This window comes from Peromyscus eremicus, chromosome 7 (genome assembly GCF_949786415.1).
Source record: "Peromyscus eremicus chromosome 7, PerEre_H2_v1, whole genome shotgun sequence".
NCBI lineage: Eukaryota > Metazoa > Chordata > Mammalia > Rodentia > Cricetidae > Peromyscus > Peromyscus eremicus.
This window is the reverse complement of record NC_081422.1, coordinates 42,427,793-42,450,275: the sequence shown is the minus strand read 5'-3', so window position 1 is coordinate 42,450,275 and position 22,483 is coordinate 42,427,793.

Here is a 22,483-nt window from a genome sequence, read left to right as displayed (position 1 = left end):
CTCTGTAGGTGATCAGTCTTCAGGTTGTGAACATTGAGGAGAGAAAGCCACAGTGGACATTTCCTACATATACTATCCACATTTGTACTTGGACCTGAAGGCTTTTCCTTCCCTCTGAGACTCACCAAGAGTAGACTTGGCCACTCCCATGGGCCTGAGACACTAGGGTTCTTGCCATAGTCATTCCCATATCAACCAATACATATTCACTTAGGACTTTACTTGCTCCCTACAGGGATGGATGACTTGAGGGCAATCTTAAGGAGTAGAGTTTAGGGTATCTGGTTTCTTCTGTTTCTGGGGTCACAGCTACCACATGAAATGACTAGGATGCTCAGGTATAGGTTTGTAGGAAGCTAAGGTCTCTTACTGGACTTAGATCCAGGGCCCCAGAGACTGCTGAGGCATAGGAGCTTCTGGGCCATAGGCCTTTATTCATTTTGGGGACAAGGTGCTATTATGTCCTAGGCTGGCCTTGAAGTTGTGATCTTCCAACCTCAACCTCCTGAGTTCTAGCAATACAGATTGTGTACCACTTTATCCATTTTTGAGCCTCAAAATTTCTACCTATAAAATGGACACATAATAGATACCTGGTAGGTTTACCATATAAAGATCAAATAAGATCCCGTACTCATAGTACATTGCATGGTTTAAGATACATAGCAGATGATGAATAAAAACAATATTTCTTTGATTTTAGAAAGCCTTCCAACCTGTGGCTGATGAAGTATCTAGAGACAAAGCCTAGTTCTTTACTATCTCTTCTCAATAAAGAGACAGACAAGTTACCTGAGAGAGCTGAGCCCTGTTTCTAAAGGGAATATGTAGTTTTTGGCAAAACAATCAAACAAGGTATAGAGAAGAGCATCTGGTTACACAATCCCCTTAGTAGAATTATGTGAATGAATACAAGTCTGGAGGTGAGGCTACTGAGCCAAGAGAGGAGACACTCCAGTCGCAGAACTCCAGTCCCCAATCTATAACCAGGAAGCTGGGATTCATAGCCTACACTCCCTGGGGCACTTGAGTTCAATCTCATCTTCACCCCAACTGTGGCTCTGGTTCTCCCCCTTGCCTGGCTCTCGGCTTTACTATTTCTAACATGGAGACAGTGCTCCTTCCAACATCCCACTGAGGACCTAAAACCAGTGAATCCTGAGGGAATATGTTTTGGGCTCTAACCTAGAAATACCCTGGAGTATTACCTGTCACCAATCACCCCATTTGCTTGTTCCTTTCCATGAGAGTCAGATGATAGCATAGCACCCCCCACAAACTGAAGTATCCCCTTTCCTGTCTGCAAGCCCCTGTTGAGACCCCCTTGCTTCTGGGGCTTGCATCCCGGCACTTTTAGCGGCCGGCATACTCTTCCACTCTCTCCCATCATCTCGTTTCTTTTGGCTAGCCTTTCCCCGCAGGCCTTGCTCTCCATCTCTGATCCCAGGGACCCCAAGTGCCTCTCCCCTTCTGGCCAACAGCATCCAAGACCCTGGGCATTTGTTTTCTCTCTGCACGGGGCTACACACTGATACATTTGTACCACAGGAAGCAGAAAACTAGTTTAACATCTCATTTATTTCATAGATGAGAAAGTAATTCCCTGCTGAATGATTGTCCCGAACCAACAATTCAGAGAGGAGGAATTTACTGTGCTGCCGAGGACCAGGGTGCATTACTGTCACGCCGTTATACAAGGGAGCTGGAACCTTTTTCTCTCTCTCTCTCCTGTTAGCCTGAAGAGAAAAGCCATTAAATATGATTAAGGTTAAGAGATTGCTAAAATTACAAACAGCCGCCATTCAATTATTTTGCTCTATAAAATGCAACGCAGATTGGAGTTATTTCTCTGAAATGTGTTTTTAGAAAATAACATAACACAACTAATGTGGTCTGATCTAGCAAATCAGGTTCCAGATACCACTTCTAATGCAAAGCTGAAAGGCTCATAATTTAACTCAAACTTTGTAACTTAAGGTCTTCAGGTTTTTACTTTATAGAAAAGCTTTATGAAGAGAAAAAAAAATCAATAACATCCCAAGTCATAGTCTAAAGTCATCTGCAGCCAGAGAGTCAATTAATTTTGTCACTGATTGAAGGGGTGCATAGTTTCAATGCACATATGTGTGCGTGTTCTTGTGTGTGGAGGTGATCATTCACATGTGTGCACTGGCATGGAGAGGCCTAAGGATGTCGCCCTTAGGAATTCCATTCACCTCTTTTGAGATGGGGGCCTCTCATTGGCCTGGAGCTCACCAGTTAAGCTAGACTGGCTAGCCATTGAGGTGCAAGGATCCTTCCCCAGTACTGAGATTGTATAAACATACACCACCACACCCAGCACTTTTCCTTGAGTGCTGGGCACCACAGTCCTAGGGCTCACCAAGGTGAGTGCTTTACCAACTGAGTCCCACCCCCCTCACCCACCCCTCACCTCACTAGACAGAGCGTTTTGTTTTGCTTTTGTTTTCTACTTTAAAGATAAAAGAAAAGGCACCAATGTGAGCCTAAACATTGGAAGTAAATCTCTGGGATTTTTTTTTTCAGTTCCTAGGACAGAAGCTGGGTACTAAGAATGTCAGTTTCAGAGGTGGTAGAAAATGGAAAAATAACTCCTCTAAGCCTATGCAACCCACATGGCCCTAGGGACCTCCCACGGTGCCAGGGAGAGGAGCCCAGGCACTTACTCTTACTGCCCTTGGACTCACGGTTCACATGGCAGATGACTTAATCTAAGCTTAGGACGAATAAAAGGCTCAACTGCATTGAAATGAATTTTCTGTCCAGTTTGTACTGAAAGTGAAAATAATTGGAAATCCAGACAAACCTCTATGCAGATATATTAGTGGCTGGAGACTTCTGGTTATTATGGTTAATAAAACACCAGAATTACATTACACTCTGTTCACAGGCTCTAGCCCAGGACTCATAGTCCCTCTAGACAGAATATAAGCCATTTATGAGCATAAACTTTGTACACAAGCTAAACACATAAAGCCCATGTATTAGAATTGGACAAAAACATTGCAACCCAAATAGAAGCCAGCTAAATGCCAAATCCCCTGGGGCTGCAGAGGTGAGAGCCTGCTCACAAAAGCACATGTGGGTTTTTCTCTTGGCTACCCAGCCACTAAGATTAACCAATAAGGATCCTCATGGGCTCTGGTGCTTCAGATCATATCTTCAACCCAGAATCACTCAAACCTCCAATCCTAATGTCCTGGGCACCCACAGAGCTCTGCAAAATGGAACAGAGGCTTGGAGAGGGAGAAAGAAGCAAAAGAGAAGGCATCGGGGAGAGGCACAGAACTGTTTTGTAGCAGCTCAGATGCTCCATTGGTTATCACTAGGCTGCTATCTAAAGCTGAGCCAGAAACACGTGGCTAGACAAAGGATTTTATCTGACTTGTGGATAGGTGTACATGAAAAGGAAGCATGAATAAATATTTTATATTAGGAGTGTCCCTGAAAATCCATGCTAGATAACCAGTAGGGACATTGTGGGGGACACAAAAGCTGTCCTTTCTGTCTCCTCTCAGCACGGCATGCTTCCCTACAAACTCTTCCAGCTCATCTAGCAGACGTCCTGCATTCAGTCAGTCATGGTTATCGAACACCTACAGTCTATGCCAGACACTGTGCTAGGAGCGGAGTTCCTGCACTCGGGGAGGTCTTTATTTGATGAGGGAGAGGTGCATATGTACAAATAATTACAAATAAATCCATCGGGTGGACGATGGAGAGAACAATGTGAGAGGAGCAGAGGGAGGGAGGCTGACTCCCTCCCACAGAGTCAGGGGGCCTTTCATGGAAGAGGGGGCAGTTCAGCCTCATCTGGAGAATGGGGTGTTGCCCAGGTAGGGAGCTAGAAAGGCAAGGAGGGCAAAGTCTATACAGAAGCCATAGAGGCGTGGGTAAAAACAGCTTGTCAAGACATTGGTGTAACGTTAGTTCAGCATGGCTAGAGTGTAGAATGGGAAGGGGGTGTGCCAGGAGGCAACTCCAGGAAAACAGGGCCGAACTGTGACAGCCCTTGTACACCACACTAAAGATGACGGAGAGCCACTGGACGTTTTCCCTCCAAGCAATAGCAGGTGTGTTTCTGAGAAAGAGGGCTATGGCAGGAATATGGGGCGTTGAAAGAAGCTGAGGAGGACAACAGCAGGGAGAGCAGCTAGGAGGCTGAGAGGCAATAATCCCAAGGAGGAATGTCAAGCCTGAGCTAAGGCTGTGGCTGCGGAGCCCGTTCAGCGGTGATTGATTTAAGAGGTATTTAGACAGTAGAAGCCGGAGCACTTGGCGTTGATTGAACGGGAGCAATAAGGAAGGGGGATGTGAGAACAGATCTGCGGCAGAGGTACCCAGCAGGCATTTTGAAAATCAGGGTCTGAGACTTGGCAAAGTACCGGGGACCTAGGGGACACTGCATCCTCTGCTCAAGGTCACAGAGAGATGAGACTGTCATGTTTCCCTGAGGACAGCCATAATGCAAATGACCCTTTGCCATGGCTCAAAATCCCTAACTCCAGTCAAAGCAGAGATTGCTATGATGTGAAAGAGAAGGAATAAGATGGGAAACAGAGGTTTTATGCCAACTGCCACATCCCAGTTTCGTTTCAAGATGGGACAACTACTGGATCCAGAGGTAGTATACTGAATCAAGGTGCTATCGACTGAAACAAGTTAGAGGCTTAAAAGTCCGAACATAGGTGACTGGGACAAGGTAGCTCAGTCAGCAGAGTGCTTGCAAGAGAACCTCAGTTCAAGCCCTGGAATCCATGTTAAAAAGGCAGGTCCAGTGGAGTGTTCACAGGCCCAGTACTGGAGAGCAAGAGACAGAGGATCCCAGGCGTTCCCTGACCAGCTGGCCTAGGCTAATTAAGAAGCCCTGGGTCTCAAAAAAACAAGTAGACGGCTCCTGTGGACTACTGCCTGAGACTGAACGCTGACCTACGCACGTGTGCACACACACATGCACATGCACACAGACATACACCCTTCCATAGAAACATAGACACATACCTGTTCATACAGGGACATGTGTATACATGCACGTGCATACAAGTCCAGACATAGACCAAGGTGTGAGGTCCAAGGTCAGCACTAGAATGAGGGTAAGCTGAAGGTGTCAGATACCCCACAACAACAATAAAGGGCACGATTTGACCAGAGGAGTACAAAGACAAGAGACAGAAAAGTGTAAGTTAGAAATAGGTAGGGGTGGGTGGGTGGTGCAAGGCTGCAATGAAATGTCCTGGATTCTCATATGTTTCTTATTATATTTGTCTGGAAGTCCTTCCACCCTGAATATTTAGTCTCCTCCTATAGAGCTCAAACCAGCTGATTGGGGTGAGGCCAGCATTCAAGAAAGATCAGTCCCTAAAGCATTTCAGGTGAGGGCTGCCGTTTAGGAGTATTCATCTGAAAACAGAATGCTCCTGCAGAGTCTGTAAAGAAAGTGAAAGGAAGAGATGGCCCAGCCAGAGGGTGCCACGACAATGCACCTGGCCCTAGTGCCCTCAAGAACACACTATCCGGATGCTTTAGACTCTTCTAGGTTCAGCAAATATCTGGGGAAGTCCTGCAGGCCTTTTTCTGTATGATCTCCACTTGATCTCAAGGCACTCATATAATGGGGCTATTCTTATATCAATGTGCTGCCCAGGCACACCTCTTCCGAAGGCAGCTGGGTCCAGCATCAGGACCCATGAAGTGAGAGTCAGGTCACAGCGCTCACCAGGAAGGAAAAGAGAGAGAATAGATGTTCTCAGGTTGCCAAGGCTTCTGTTGTGTAATGTTGTGGCAGGCGAAGCTGGGGCTCCTTTATATACTTAATCATGTTCCATTTCCAGCTGACACAACTCAACAGTGTATGACACAGCACCACTTAATAAGACTCACTTTCAACTTCGGAAGAGGGATGATGAAGCTGGGGGAGGGAGGGGGAGAGGAGGGGAGTAGCGGAGCCCAGAGGATGAAAATGATAGGGCTTTATTTTAAAACAGAAAGTCTGTTGTCAGTTTAGATTATAGACTAAGCAACCAGGACAGGTCCTCAGAGGTTAGAGACATCTCCCAAGCACAGCAGAATCTTTGGTACAGAGGCACTGAGCTGGAAGAAGCCCGAGCTTTGCTTAAGGAAGTGGGGTAGCTGTGCATACTGGGTCAAAATGGCATTTATCGTAGCATCTGAGAGTGAAGGAAGCTGGTAAAAGCAGTTGTTCCTGACCTGGACGGTTGCCCAATCTTACCTCTCTAAACAAACAGTAATTCCACTGAAAGCAAGGGGCATGCCCTCTTCTTACCTTTGTATAACTTATAGCACCATGCTGCTGCTAGTCTTCTGTTGGGAGCCCGTGAACACCACGTGTGCATCTGCTGGGACATCACTTCCACCTAAGAGCATGACATCATTCCCTGTGAGAATGAGAATGCATAGAAATACGGAGTGTGATAGAGCCTGAGAAATCAAACAATTCAATTTTCTTACTTCATCCATTGGAAAATTGGGAAACAGAGGTTCAAGAAAAATGCAGATAGTGATACAACTCTTCGTGGTTCATTCAGATCCCAAACCCAGGACTTCTTAGTTTTCATCCACTGCTCCTTCAATGACACCTTGCTGCCTCTCAAATTGTGTCTTCATATAACTTCAGAGGCATCTGTCCACCCATCCATCCATCCACCCACTCATCATTATTCCACCCACTCACCTATCCATCCCCCATCCATCCACCTGTCTACCCACCCACCCCATCAACCCACTCATCATCTGTCCATGTGCCTGTCCCTGTATCTGTTCACCAATCCTCCCTTCCGACTTTCCTCTCTTACCCTTCCTCTTCCTTTGTTTCTTCCCTTTCTTCTTCACACACTAGGCTATGCAGGGGGAGGGGCGAGCAAGACAAAGAGCATGAGATAAATCATTTTGTATTCTGCCCAGTCCGTTGCTTGCCTCACTCCTGAGAGAGGAAGGAAAACACACACAAAACTAAACCCCAGCCCACGTGTGAGAGCTACAGTGTGGGCATAGCCGACTTAATATTGATTATAACATGAGTCAGTTGGGATGTGATGGAGAATTTGGGAAGACATCACCAAAAAGTAGTGCAATTTGAATGCTCTAATAAAGGACAGTGGCAAATCATGTGGTAAAGAAAAGCATTCAGGGTAAAGAGCCCCCAAAATGACCTTCCTAAATGCTTTTGTTCTGTGGATTCAAGCACACTGTAAGTTTTGTTTGTTTTGATTTGATTTTGTAGTTCTCAGAATCAAAACAGGAGCCTTGTGAATGGTAGGCCACAGGCAAGCGGTCTAGACACATCAAAGGGTCTGCCATGCGTTCTCCCGTCAGTCCGTGATGCACCATTCTGTTTGAGTCCATCTGCACCCAAGAACGTCCCTTGAAGCACCTTTTCAGGGGAGACTGTTATCTCATGACTGTCAAGAATCATTGGACTCACTAATAAGTTGATCACTGAACACCATCTGTGGTCCAGGAGTTAGATCAGACCTGCCTGCCATGTACTCATGCAATACCTTGTCTCATGAAGTCTCAACCCTTCCCATCAATATAATCTGGCATTTGTAGGTGTTATCTGGCTCAGTGTCTATCTGCCTTACTCTCCAGATGGGAGTAAGCCTCTACAGACATAGTCTGTGTATCACCAGGGGGAAAGCTTGTCTAGAGAGCACTGGTGTAAATGGGTCCCAACGGAGAGTAAAGCCATGCGGTGGCACAGGAACGGGGGTGTGCATGTGCTAACACTGGCCAAGGCTTAGGTAGAGAGCTTTGCCTCTCCTCACAAGAGAGAAGAGATCCCACACATCAGTCCTAGATAGTCACAGCCCCCTCTGAGTTCTCTCATCTACCCTAACTCCCGGGGGCATGTTTTAACTTGAGTTTACAAATGAGGGATTCTTTGTGAACTCTTTCCAACCTCACTCCCAGAGAAATATAAGTACCATCTCCCTAAAATGATTTCAGTCCTTTGTTCTGCTTCATGAAACCCAAGGCACATGCCATCCCCTAGGGAACACTGGTCTGGAGATCTTTGTCTCCTACCCTGGAAGCCTGGATTGGTTGCTTTTCTGCAGCTTTGGAGAGAAAGGGTTTACTTTGGTTTACAGTCCATCATGGCAGACAAGGCATGATGGCATCAGGGGTGTGAGGTGGGCGTAGCAGTCAAGGAAATTGCCTCACCACATTTTCATTCAGAGAGAAAAGAGGAAGCAGGGCCAGGCTATAACCTCAAAGTCCACCCCCAGTGACATACATCCTCCAGCAAGGCTCCACCTCCTCAAGGTTCCACAACCTTCCCAAAGAATGTCACTAGCCCTGGACTGAGTGTTCAAATGCATGTGCCTAGAGGGGACATGTATTCCTCATCAAACCACCACCACTCCGTGCAACCTCCACTCAGTCCTGCATAGAATCATTGAAGTCCAGACTCTGTTGAATCAGAATAGCTCAAAGCTTCCCCCACTCAGTGTATCTCCCTAATTCCCCTAGAGTGCTCCTACACAAAGTATTACAGTCCTGCTTGTTCAGTCCCTCACTGGTCACTGAATGCACCTCTCTGGGATTTCCCATCCGTACGGTGTCTTCCTGGGTTGGATTCAAGCTCCTGGACCAACCTCTTCCCCCTCACTATCCAGCAGCTGCCTGAATCTGGAGCTAGGTCTGCCCTTGGCAGCCATTGCCCTGTTCAGAGTCCCTGTTTATCAGAATGCCATCCCCTCCCTGCTTGACCACGGTCTGCTCTCTTGGCCCCACACCCTGCACCCTTCCCCTGCACTCTTGACATGAAGAGGAGACAGATTTCTCTGCTCAAGAGGCTGGAAACCATGGTGATGGCCATGGCTAAAACGTAGAGAAAAGGGGGGCTGGGAGAGACTCTGAGAGGAAGGGACTTTGATTGCAAGGTAACTCATCAATTCCTTCTGTCTCAGGGCAGCTTCAAAGTGGAGAGTGTACGCTGTCTCCACCCTCTTCAGAAGAGAGGACATCACTGCAAACCTTGTGACCTTGTGCATATTGAAACAAGGAGTTCACGGATCTGTTTTTCTGCCCTAAATGACTGGGTTGAAAACTAGGTTTGTCAACGTTTGTAGAGGGTTGCAGGGTCGTGGAGGTGTGTGTGATGCAGTGAATGAAGCATGGCTCTTCAAGGCAGGTCTAGATTCCCATACGCCCCAACAGTAGTTGCATGCCTGATCAAGTTGCTTAGTCCCTCAGGCCACCGGGTTCTCACACACATGAGGAGGGTACTCAGACGTGGTGAGAGAGCTGGAGACAGTGCCAGGGAGACAGCTCACACGGTGCCTAGCACACGGTAAGTATTTAGCAAAGGGTGGTTCTTACGATGCCCAGGCTCTGTGTTAGAGCCCACAAAAGGAGATTGCAAGACCCCACGATTTATCTATCACTGTCCCCATGTTTCCCACCTCCCTTTGTTGGTGCGCTTGGGAGGGGTCATGAAGACAGGCAGCTGGGGGAGTTGGGGATGAAAGCAGAAGCCAAGGCTGGTGGAGGAGGGAGCATACATCCCTGCAACTCACCCCTGTCTCTCTAACAGGAGCAGCCGCAATCAGCTTTTCCTCTCCCCTAACTTGTTTCCATGGTTCCCGCTCAGACTGCCTCAAAAATCTGTCACACTTTTAGCATAATGTGCAGTGAGCACCACGGCAAACAGCTTTGTGTCACTGGCAGAGTCCAGGCCAGGCCCTTCCTCCTGTTCCCTGGGGAGGCTGCTGGCCCCAGGGTCAGGCTGGGCACCTGCAACCTGAGTCTCCTTTGAGTGCTATACCCTGTCCAAATTACCTGTGCTCGCCAGGTCTCCCTCGCAGGTGGACCCACTAATGGTGTCGCGTGTACAGCCTGTCAGCTCTCTAATTACACCCTTCAGTGGGAGCTGCCCGGTAGATTTCCATGCTTCCTGTTGGGTATCTTGATCCTCGCTGTTGTCAGAAAAAGTTACGGTGTGGCCTGACTGTCGGAGCCGAGGTGCTGGCTCTTGTTTTACCTGGTGTTTTATTTGTTTTATGGTCAACCAGCCTCTTAAAAAAAAAAGAATTAGAAAGACCATAGAACTGACTATAGAATCGAAAGATCATTTTCATCATTTATCTGCTGGGCATTTCTGAACGAGTCACTTAGCCTCTCTGGGTCTACAGCAGGGGGATGATGGTAAAAGCTACCCCACAGATGAAGTCTTTGATACAGCAGTGAAGAAGGGTCTACTATTCTTCCTCGATCCTGAGTGGGGACATGGATTTGGACCTGGGTACACGCAGTTAGCTTACTAGGTGACTTTGGCCCAGTCACTTAATCCCTGAGTTACTGTTTTTCTGATCACTTGGGAGTCGAGAAAAGTTATATATACCTTACCTTATAGGATTGCTGTGAGACCAACTTGTGTCAAAGACACAAAATCACCTTGAAAAATACCAAGAGCTTCACACCAGTAAGGTTGTGGTGACATTTAAAATAAGACTGTGGGAGCCTAGGGAGGTGGCTCAGTGGGTAAGAGCGTTTGCCCTCGCAGAGGACCCAAGTTTGATTTCCAGCACCCACATGGTAGCTCACAACTATTTGCAGCTCTAGTTCTAGAGGATTCCATTCAATCCCTCTTCCGGCCTCCATAAGACCAGGCATGCATATGGTGCACATACATATATATGCAACCTGATGCTCATACACATGAAGTAAAAAATAAATGAATATTAAAAAAACAAAACCACAGGGTTTCAGGGACCTGGGGAGGTGGCTCAGGAGGTAAGAGCATTTACTGAGCAAGCATGAGGATCAGAGTTCAAGTTCCAGCCCTTACCCAACTAGCTGTGTATGTCTGCACATGTATATGTAACCCCTAGTGCTGCAGGAGACAGAGACAGGAGGATAGCTGGGATTTCTGGCTGCCAGCATAGCTCGAGGTTCATTAAGAGACTTTCTCTCAAGGAAAGAAGGCACAGAGCGATTGAGCAGGACAGCTGATGTCTTCTCTGGCCTCTTCATGTGTACACACCTCCTCCACTCTCTGCCCCTCTCTCTCTCTCTCTCTCTCTCTCTCTCTCTCTCTCTCTCTCTCACTCTCTCTCTCTCTTTCTCTCTCTAAAACACACACACACACAGAGAGAGAGAGAGAGAGAGAGAGAGAGAGAGAGAGAGAGAGAGAGAGAGAATTTAAAGCAAGCTTGCAGAAAAGAAAGGGGGATCCATGAGCTCTAGGTGTTCCCTGGCCCTGTTTTCTCAGGCATCCATCACTGTGAGTAGGCTGGGATGGCAAGAGGTAGGAGAGATATAAACCAAAAGCTGATCTCCAAGGATAGTAAAGAGCCCACAAAGTATAGCGGAAAGACTCCTTGAGCGCTTGCTACAGGCCAGAAATTGTACCCCACCCTCCATACACCTTCTGTCATTCAACCCCACCAGGTCTGAGACAGCATAATGAACATCATGTTCGACAGTCAAGAAACTGAGGCAGGCTGAGATTAACAGCCCAGATGGTCACATTTCACAAGGCACAGAGCTGCCACTTCAGGCTTATTCCGTCTCACACTCAAACTACAAAGTAAGAGCAGCATATGCTTCTTGGGCACCTCTTGGGCACAAGGACTGCCCCACTGCTGTCCCCGAGCTAAGCCTTAGGTCTCACGGAGGATATGGATACTTATCAGCACTAATTTTTAGATGAGAAGACAGATACAGCACATTCAAGAAGCTTTCCTGAGGAGTCACGTCTAGTCAAATGCACATCACTCCTTAAAAAAAAGAAAATATATATATACATGCATGTATATAGCACTTTTCTTAGTTCTTTGGGAATTTCATACAGTGTAATTTAATCATATTCATCCTGACTCCTTCCTCTAACTCTTCCCAGCCACCCTACAGGATTTGAGAAAGTTTTTGATAATTATACGTCGTCAGTCATGGGATTAATCTCTAGAATATATAAAGAACTGCAAATATTAGACACAAAAATCCAAAACTCCCAATTGATAAACTGGCTAATGGGATGAACAGATAATTCTGAAAAGATCAACTACGAATGGCTAATAAACGTTTTTAACAGCCATCAGGGAAATGCAAATTCATACTACTTTGAAATTCCATCTCACCCCAGTCAGAACGATTACCTTCAAGAAGATAAATGGCAACAAATGCTGGCAAGGATGTAGAGAAAGAGGAGCCCATATTTACTGCTGATCAAAGTACAAACTGGTGCAACTATTTTGGAAATTGAAAAAATTAAAATAGAGCTACCATATGAGCCAGTGGTATCAATCCTGGGCATACACCCAAAGGACTCTATATTCTACAGTGAAGACACCTGCTCATCCGTGGGTTTTGTTACTCTGTTCACAATAGCAAGGAACTGGAAATGGTCTAAAATGTCCATTAACACACGAACGGAAATGTAGCACATATACACAATGGAATTATATTAATCTATAGAGACAACCGAGTGTACTATTTTTTAAATATATTTTGTTTTATGTGCAAGGGTGGTTTGCCTGTATGTATGTCTGTATGAGGGTATTAGAACTCTGGAACTGGAATTACAAATAGTTGTGAGCTGCCATCTGGGTGCTGGGAATTGAACCCAGGTCCTCTGGAAGAACAGCTGGTACTCTTAACCACTGAGCCATCTCTCCAGCCCCAACAAAGGATATTCTTACCTATTATTTGTTATATCTGAAAATGATCAGGTGACTCCTTTGTTGAGGGCTACAGACTAGCATCGAATCAGCTTACATGCATGGGGACTAACACATACAGAATACTTCACTCATCTCATCCTCTTACCACAGTCCTGTGACAGAGAGGAGAAGTCTGGGGCATGGAAAGATTAGGTGAGTGGCCCTGGGTGACTAGAAAGAGGCATAGCTGGGATTTGAACGCATCTGTGCAACTATTAAGCCCTCAACTGTACAACCAAAAGTATATCAATGAGTCCTCAGTCCACTTCCTCCCAAAAGCGGAGACACAGTGGCCTGAGGACCAGGCATCAGGGATAGAAGCTGCAACCAAACAGCAGAGGATGCAGAGAACCCAATATCATTCCCTTTAGAGAAGCAAAGAAATCATTCTTACCATCACAGGGGCAGTCCTCTAGTAAGTGTATGCACGCGCGCGCGCGCGCGCACACACACACACACACACACACACACACACTCAGCAGGTTCTCTGCAGGCTGACTGGAAGAATCAACCCATGTGACTCCCAGGGCTCAGCCCTCACTAGCTGCCTCACTCAGATGTCACCCTCAGAACCATTGATCACCAGGCCAGCCCTCATCCTCTCTGACAGGAGGGCAACACTCTTCACTCACCTCCAAGGAGCCTGTCTCTCTTAATGGACTCTGCTGGGCAGATACTGACAGTGAAGTCCACAGCAAGCCATGTCCCCTGCCCAAGGACACCTACAGTGGAAAGAAACCAAGTTTCATAAGAAAAGAAGGAGGAGCACGTAGGCCCAAGAGAAAAAGCACAGCCTCTTCAACCAGCTGCTGCACAGGCCTCTTATGTCACTATATATATATGTGTGTGTGTGTGTGTGTGTGTGTGTGTGTGTGTGTGTGTGTGTATGTGTGTGTATGTGTGTGTATGTATATATATGTGTGTGTATGTATATATATGTGTGTGTATCTATATGTATGTATGTGTATGTATGTGTGTATGTATAGATAGATAGATAGATAGATAGATAGATAGATAGATAGATAGATACACACACACACACACACACACACACACACACACACACACACACACAGAGCCCTGGAACTATGCATGTCAGGATACCTGGAGCTGGGGTCAAGACTCAACTTTGCAGTGTGTCCTCAAGCAGTTGGCTTGTTTTCATTGGGCTTTTACTTCCTTTGCAAAATCAAGAGGTAGGACCAAATGCCACTTCAGGCGCTAAGAGCCCCCTTGTCCAGCAGTTCACTTCCCACTGCTCTGCATGAAGTGCAGGAAAACAATTGGCACTCCCTGGAAAAGCCCAGCCCCTGCCTAGAAGCAGGCACTCTAAGATCTGCAGACACCACCTCTCCCTCCTGCTGCCCTGACTGAGGACAAAGAAGGACAGATGGCTAGATGGATGGATAAGCTTGAGGGAATCATTGTGATGCTCTTCCTCCACCATATCCTGTCCCATCCCAAGGTGACCACCTCCCAGAATACATTCAAGACCTCAACTGGCCCCATGTCCCACACTTAGGTGAGAATTCCTTTGGTGCTCTAGCCTTGGCTTTTCCCCCATGCCCTGCTGGGTAAATGCCCTCTGTGCAATGAGGAACCCTTTTGCTAATCGATGATTAGCTGTGGAGAAAGCCATATTAATAAAAGGGTGCAGGTGTGCAGTCGACTACAGATGCACAGTGAATTGCTTTAATTTGTGAAGAAAGCTTTTCTGGTTTTAAGAGATGATGTCTCCAGACACTCAGCCCCCGCTCCTCAGCAGAACAGATACTCGCTTCTCTTTTATTGTTTTTTAAAGACAGAGTGTTGCTATGTAGCTCAGGCTAGCCTTGCAGTCATATCAGTCCCTCTACTTTAGCATCTACCTCCCCCAACACCCCAAGAGTTAGGATTCCAGGTGTGAGTGGCATGCCAGGCTAATTTGCCTCTTTAACCAACATACTGGTCAAGCATCTGCACAGCTTTCTGGGTGTCAGGATCACCCCTCCTATGAGGCACATGGCAGAGATGAGGCAGCTGCTCAAGTGGTCCCTGCCACGTACAGAGAAACGGGGGCTTCTGTCTGCTGTCATGAGGCACCGGCCTCCAATGGCAGTGAGCTAAGGAGACTGTCTCGTGGGGACATGAGGGGGCCTGTGACTGAAACTGTGTGCACTGCATTCCAAGTGCCCTTCCTCCTCCCCTCCATGTTGGTAATAACCAAGTCCAGTGTGACTGAGGACTTAACCAGACATCTCCTGGCCACCTAAGCCTGAGAAAGGAACTCCAAACTGGATTCTGTCTGCAGTTATCAGATGAAGCTAATGGGAAAACACAAGCCAAAAGGTATCTGGGTTCCAATCCCCCGAGGAAGTTCTTAACCTTTCAGTGCCTAGCCATTCACATCTACAAAATTATTTGACAAGGTTGAGGGATGGCTGGGGGGTGGGGGTGGGGGGCGTAATGGTGCTTGTAGCCAAGCCTGATGACCTGAGTTTGATCCCAGGGAACCCCATGGTCGGAGAAAAATGACTCCTGAAAGTTGTCCTCTGACCTCCACATGTGTACTGTGGCATGTGAACATGCGCACACACACACACACACACACACACACACACACACACACTCAATAAGTAAATAAATGAGATACTGCAAGCAAGTGCCTTACCCTAGTCTCTGATGTGTGAAAGTACCTGCCATCACCATCAGCATTGCTGTCTACAGACTCACAATTTCTGAGAAGGCAGGGATCACATGCAAGTCTGTGTCACAGCTCCACACCCACTCACTGGCAGAGGAAGACTGGGCAAACTGGGTCTGTGAACCACACTCAGGCCAGGCTTCCAGAAGCCTCCTCCTTGCAGGAGTAAGGGTCGCTATGTAGTCTCCTGTCTTCCTTCTCCACCAAGAGCCAATGGCTCCCTCCCACCCAGGTTACACTGCACTTAATAAACAACAAAGGAGGAAGAGTAAACAGCCAAGCCTAAGCTGCTGGGAGATCCCAGTCTCTCCTGGTGGGTGGGGCCTCTAAGAAGGGTGATGTGGGCATCCATGCCTCCATGTGGGGATCCAGGAGGCACTGGTAACATTAAATGCCGATTACTCTTGGGGCATGCAATTGCTGTGCTGTGGTAACCCACCCCCTGAAGCGCCTGATTGCTTAAGCATCTCTTTGCAAAATGTTTATTTTTTTTCCCCATGAATCTTTTTTTTTTTTTTTTTTTTTTTTTTTTTTTTTTTTTTTTTTTTTTTGGTTTTTCGAGACAGGGTTTCTCTGTGTAGCTTTGCGCCTTTCCTGGAACTCACTTGGTAGCCCAGGCTGGCCTCGAACTCACAGAGATCCGCCTGGCTCTGCCTCCCGAGTGCTGGGATTAAAGGCGTGCGCCACCACCGCCCGGCTGCCCCCATGAATCTTTAATCAGGTATCTTGACGAAGCACACAGCAGCCATCTTCAGAGAACCGCTGGAGATGGCTTCATCAGTCCTATTTGTCACATAGGGTGGCTGGCAGTGTGGCCACCGCCTCTGCATGGTCTGTGCCTGCGCCCCCCCCCCCCAAGACCTCTACACCACTGCACCAAGCCAGGGTGCCCAACTCCCCCAGATGGCCGAGAGTCTCAAAGTGATTCCAGATGTTGCTATCTGGTGGCATAAAGGGGCCCTTGTTTTTCTTGGCACACCACCTGTAGATCCTGGTCTCCCTGTGAGAAGAGTGGACAGTGCCCAGCACAGCCTTTCCAATCTCACACCTAAGCCGAGGGAACCTTTGCTCACTTGAAATCCTGAAGTGGATTTTTATCCTCCTTCCTGGACACCTTTCTGTTTTCTTTCTTTATCCCAATGCCATCTACATAAACAGGAACCGAGGAGCCCGGCCCTTGCCTTGTCTCACCCCACTTGTGGCAGAATATATTCCCTGAGGGACTTGTACATTTAACCTGATAGAGGCAGGAGGCTCGGGGGACGGGGATCCTCTGGACCTCCTAACTGAGAGGGAGCTGCTCCCCGTATCTCACACACACACACACACACCACACACATACACCCCGCAACTCACTCCCAGCAAGCTCTGCTTCAGGCAGCCTCCTGACTTCCACTTCCCCTTCACTTATCCCCGGCCTCCTGGGATTATGGGGAAAGCCATTACCTCAGGATTAAGCTTCAGTTTGATTCTCATCAAAGACTCTGGTCACCGAGTATTTGCTTAACACCAGACCTTTCAGGCCCCATCAAATTTAACAAGGCCTGACAGATTTGGGATTAAACAGAGAAACCCACACAAATCCATACTTTCATAGGCCCCCCCAGTGACTGTAGCAGGACAATCAGGGTTCTAAAGAAGCAGGCTCTACGGTTAGTGCCTGCATCGTGTCACCAACCATGACAGCCCCGCTCCGCAGCTGCCAGCCCTGACCTCTGCCCAGCTCCCCACACTGGATCACATCTTTTTACTCTAGCGAGCGAGGAGGCTCCGCTCATGTGTGTGTAGCGCAGCCTTGCTGAGGGCTGGGAAAGCGGAGGCGTTAGGGGTGAGGGTGGAACTCCAGGAGCAGACGGTGGTGCAGTGTGGAAGGAGTCCACCCCTCTGAGCTGCTAAGGCTGTTTCGAGCTCAGCCTTGCACTGTGATCAAAGCTACTTGGCTCCCCCCGGAACTTCACTCCAGGTGGAGTTTCACCGATCGTATCCCTTGTGTAGCAGGCAGATCCAGCACAGCCAGGCAAACTCATCTCAGGTACCGCTTTGCTGGGCATGCGGTTGAAGAGAAAGCACACATCGGTGGACAGCTCAGGAGCTGCAAATTAGTGTCAAATCTGACGTTGGAGTGGGGTTAGCTCTCTGACGCTCGGCTTCCTGGTCTGTAATATGGGAGTATTGGGTTATTACCTCAGAAAGACGTCAGACAGTGAGAATAGCCACATGTAATTAATTTCCCAACTGCTTTCTTAGGTGCACATGAGTGTAGTGCCTCCCTAGGCCAGAAGAGGGCATCAGATCCCCTGGAGCTAGAGTTGCTGGCCCTTAGGGGCCTCCTGGTGTGGGTGCTGGGAACAGAACTCCAGTCCCCTGCTCGAACAACGCGCACAATGAGCCGCTGAGCCATCTCTCCAGCCTTCAACTAGTTTCTTTCCTCTTTCCTTCTTAGTTGTTAATGCAATCTGATTCACTTAAAAATTACAATAAAACATCTCTACCTCATTCTCTCGAATTTCATGTTTCTACCTGAGCAAGTCCAAGGTACCCTTTCCCTACTGAGCCCCTAAAGAGCCACGGAGCTCGATGCAAACTACATACAACAAACCGAAGTAGCAATTGTTGCGTTTCTCTGAGGCCGGCTGCCTGATTTCTCTCAGGCTGTCTGCCCGGTTCACTTTGGCCTTGCCTGGCTGATAATTTACACCATTGCCTTTCCACCCCAAGAGCCTGGCTTAGGCTCAGACTCCATCTTTAGAGATGGGGGAGTTGGGGGAGGGGGTGCCAGGGAGGCTCCACTTTGACTTCATTGCGATAACAAAGAGGAAACAATGCTTGTGTTTACTGAAAATTAATTTTTTGGAAATTACTTTGTCATTTGTTTTTACTCTTCTTAATTAAAATTTACTTGGTGAAGAGAACACCCCATAAATTAACTCAAATGCAACAGCAAATTAATTAGCATTTAGTGACTAGACATTACTCACAGACTGGACAAATTGTTTTCAAGCTATCGCCTGCATTTGGTGAAGTGAGAAGGGGTGGGGGAGGGTCTGAGTGCTGAGTGAGGGCATTTTGGGCTGGTGCTCCCCCAAACGGTCCTGGCCCACGACCCCGTCGCCCACACCTCTAGACACTCCTGTCATCCTGACCCAGCCCTGTGTGTCTATCTTCCTACAAATTTCTGTCTCCCTCTCTGGAAACAATTAGAAAGAACGACACCAGCCCAGCAGAAGTGTATTGGAGGCAGTCTCGTACAGAGGCCAGAAAATAGACATGGAGCTTTCAGGAGGCTCCTTTCAACCAAAGGGATCTCAGATCGTATGAAACCCGGGCTTGGAGAAATCAATGCTGAGTGTGTTCTGTTCTTAAGTTATGTGACAGATTCTCTGTGGACCCAAGGAAGGGCTTCCCAGAGAAGACTAAAATGATGGAGGAAAGTAAGCGCAAGGAACAAACTTGGACGAGCTGCTTCTACTGACAGCCGACGGTATTTCTTATGAAAGAGGCTAAGAGGCATGAGGTACTGTGGATAGGAGCCAAGATGGGTGGCTAAGAGTTGAATCCTAGCACATCTTACTGACCCCTGGCCGGAGCAAGCCTTAGTTCCTTCAGACACCGATGGTTCTGACGACCTGGGGTTGTGTTGAGAACTGAGTTAGACACAGCTTGGAAGTCCCAAGAGTAGAGCCTGGCAGGTGTCGAGGGCCCAGAGGACGCTGAAGGTGGCTGAGTGTGCAGCTCCAGAGCCGGAGGTCAGGCCCTGAAGCACAGCCTGGTCACTTACTAGTACCGGAACTTCTCAGAGCCTCAGTTTCCTGTTCGGCAGAGTAGAGACAGAAAGAGGTTCTTGCCTCTAGGAGTAGATGGCTTAACATATGCCAAGTGCTTAGAGTGGAGAATAGTGCCAAGCATGTAATGAATGGCCATTGAGTGGCTTCTTATTGGTGTTTCTCTCAATACTAATCATTTACATCCTTTTGACATTGTGACCCTGTCTGAGAGACAGAAGCAAAGGCTCAAAATGAGGCTAGTTCCTCATGACCATCTGAGAAGGGGGCCTAGCCATCTAGTGTCAATGTCAGCTCTTACAGAAGACTCATCCCCACAGCACGCTAGCTCCACTAACCAACAGGTGACTCGGCCCAGCCTGACAGCCAGAGAGCAGCAACACTTCCATGGTGCAGCCTGATTCCTCCTGCCTACACAGAGCTCAGCCCCAGAGATTTCCCTTCCTTTCTTGACAAGCACCGGGACAGCCTGAAATGGGCATTCCACGATAAACACTGATGTATGGCAGGTCCTCTGGCAAACGGCTTCAGGGCAGACTCACTGATAAGGAAAGACAGGAAGTTACCAGAGCCTCTGATCAGAACAGGAAGCAGCCCCCAGGCTGACCTGTGCTGGATATATGCAGCTAAAGGCCAGAGTAGAGAAGTAGCTTTGCAGGGTACCATGTTAGCACAGGTGCTCAAGGGGTGCCTCACTCCTGTAATCCCAGCCCTTTGGAAGCTGAGGCTGAATGGTCTCAAGTTGGAGGCCACCTTGGGCCCTCCTAAAATAGAGATGTTTGCAGTGTCCAACTCCTCAGAGGATTATAGGAGCTAGACAGTGCTTATGTAATCCAACATCTTTAATGGAGGAAGCAGGATATAAACATCTCTTGTCAGCATGAAAAGTCCAATTCCTTCCACAAACATGTGGCATTCTCTTCCTTAGCCTATTTTTATAGCGCACTTAGTGTGTGGGAGACACTGTGTTCAGTGCTGAGAGCCCCCTAACATGAGAGACAGTCCTGACATTCAGGAAGGAGCACCTACTACACAGTGGGATATGTCTGAGCATACTCCTGTATCAGTGGGGCCCCCATCAACATCTCAGGTTGTTATTTATTTCTTTTAACAACAACAATTACTTTTGGAGACATGGTCTCACTATGTAGCTCTGGCTGGCCTCGAAGAGATCTGCCTGCCTCTGCTCCCCAAGCACTGGTATTAAAGGCAATGAAGCAAATATTTTGGAGGTACCAGAATGTGTTAGGTGCTGTGGGAGGCACATGCAGAGTAGAGTATGCAGTCTAAATATAAGATTTGTTTTTAATTTATGAGTTACTGCTGTGGCATCTTCAGTAGCCAGTCACCCTGGATTTATGTCCCCAGGTGGCCCCTGATGGGGTTTGGAAGTTCTCCCCAAAGGCCCATGTAACAAAAGTTTGTCTGTCAGCAGGTGGCACTATGGGACGTAGTAAAAAGCTTTGATAGGTGGGGCCTAGTGGAAGGAAGTGAGGTCCTTGGGAACACTCCCTAGTACAAGGCTTGGGAAAGCTCAGTAAAATAGATGCTCAACCATTTTCTTTCTCAAAGACGTGTGTGTGTGTGTGTGTACTTGAGGAGGCCAGAAGAAGTTGTTGGATTCCCCAGATACTGGGACCCATTTCCACAGCCATCTTTCTCCCAACCTTTCTGATTGCCATGAGGTGAGCATCCTCTTCCATTATCAGCCCCCGCCATGTTCTTCTGCATCAGCACCAGTCCCAGAGCAACAGGACCAAAGGACTATTGACTGAAACAAGCACCAGTCCTCCTTTTAAGTGGATATACAGGATGTTTTTTCATAGCAACAGAAAGCTAATACATCCTGGTTCCACCCAAATAGTCTGAGGCCATGCTGCCTCCACACCTGTAGGCTTAACTAATCCAAACACCTCATAGCCCTTGATTGTTCTAGAAATAGGTATACGAACCAATTTCTATAAAACAGGCATGAAGGGAAAGCTGCCAGGGCGCCCTGGAAAAACTTCCCCACTCACAGGAGACAGCTCTTTTGTTCCTCAGGGCTTGCTGTATCTGCATGTTGCCTAGACCTGATAAGCATTTCAGACAAGACCAAAGACGGTGCTTACATCCATGATGGTGGAACACAGACACAGAAGGAACCTGGACCCCTAGTCCTACCCTTGAGGCCCCAAGCCTACCAACTCTGCAGCCTGCTGTACCTTCAGATCTTTAGTTATGCGAGGGAATAAATCTCCCTGGTGTTCAACCAGCTGGATTCTGCGTTTCTGTTCTCTGCTGCTAAAGCATCCTGTGGAATCATAGGCTAATAATACTACATATCACTATTAACAGTTAACATTAAAACATGCTTGACATTTCACAATACACTTCCCATTCATTATTTCATTTGATTTCCAAACCACCACCACCACCACCAGAAAGTTCTCCTTTCTACCCCTATTTCAGAGGTGGAGAAGCGAAGACTCATGGGCTTTGGGTGGCTGGCCAGCGCTATTCAGCTGGAAACTGAGAAGCTGGTCTGTCGGTGCACACGTGGGTCAGCTGGCTCTGTTAGTATTAGCTACTTCCTATTTTGACAAGGCTATGGTGCTTTAGCATTTTTGTATCATCTGTTCTGGGATGAGCTGGAATAGATTCTGTTCAAGGGCAAACAGGTCCAGAAAGGGGCTTCCTGCAGGGCTCCAGAGGCATCCAGACATGCTAGCTGGAAGCACATGGCTTTTCTTTCATAAGGCTCTAGTAGGTATCATCAGAAATTGGAGAGTCTGGGAGCTGGGGATAGAGCTGGGTTGACAGAGTCCTTACCTAGCATGTATGAAGTCCCAGTGCAGCCAAAAGAGGCTGTATTGAGAGGCAGAGGCAACAAGATCAGAAGTTCAAGGTCACCCTTGCCTACATAGCAAGTTGGAGGTCAGTCTGGGCTGCAGGAGACCCTGCTTAAAAAGAAAGAGATGAGATGAGACTCTGGAGCTATCCAGAGGCCAGATGGAGATGGGGGGGGATTGTGTCTTGAGCAGTGACCTGCTGTCCCTATGTAAAAATAGAACAGCTCACAGGCACCGAGACCGTTGGAAAGCTGAACAATGGTTTCGACCTCAGCCCTGATGCTTGCATTCTCTCTCAGTGTTGCTCCAGAGGAGGTAGATGCCAAGTCTAGGAGGAGAAGAACATAAAGTGAAGAAGAAGGAGCCCCATGAAGACCTTTAAACAAGCGCCAGCTCTGAGAGAAGCTGGGGATACTCTGGGTCCAGAGCTGGGGGTAATGGTGGCATTATCATTGTCTAGGGCGTGACTGCAGGAGAGAGGAA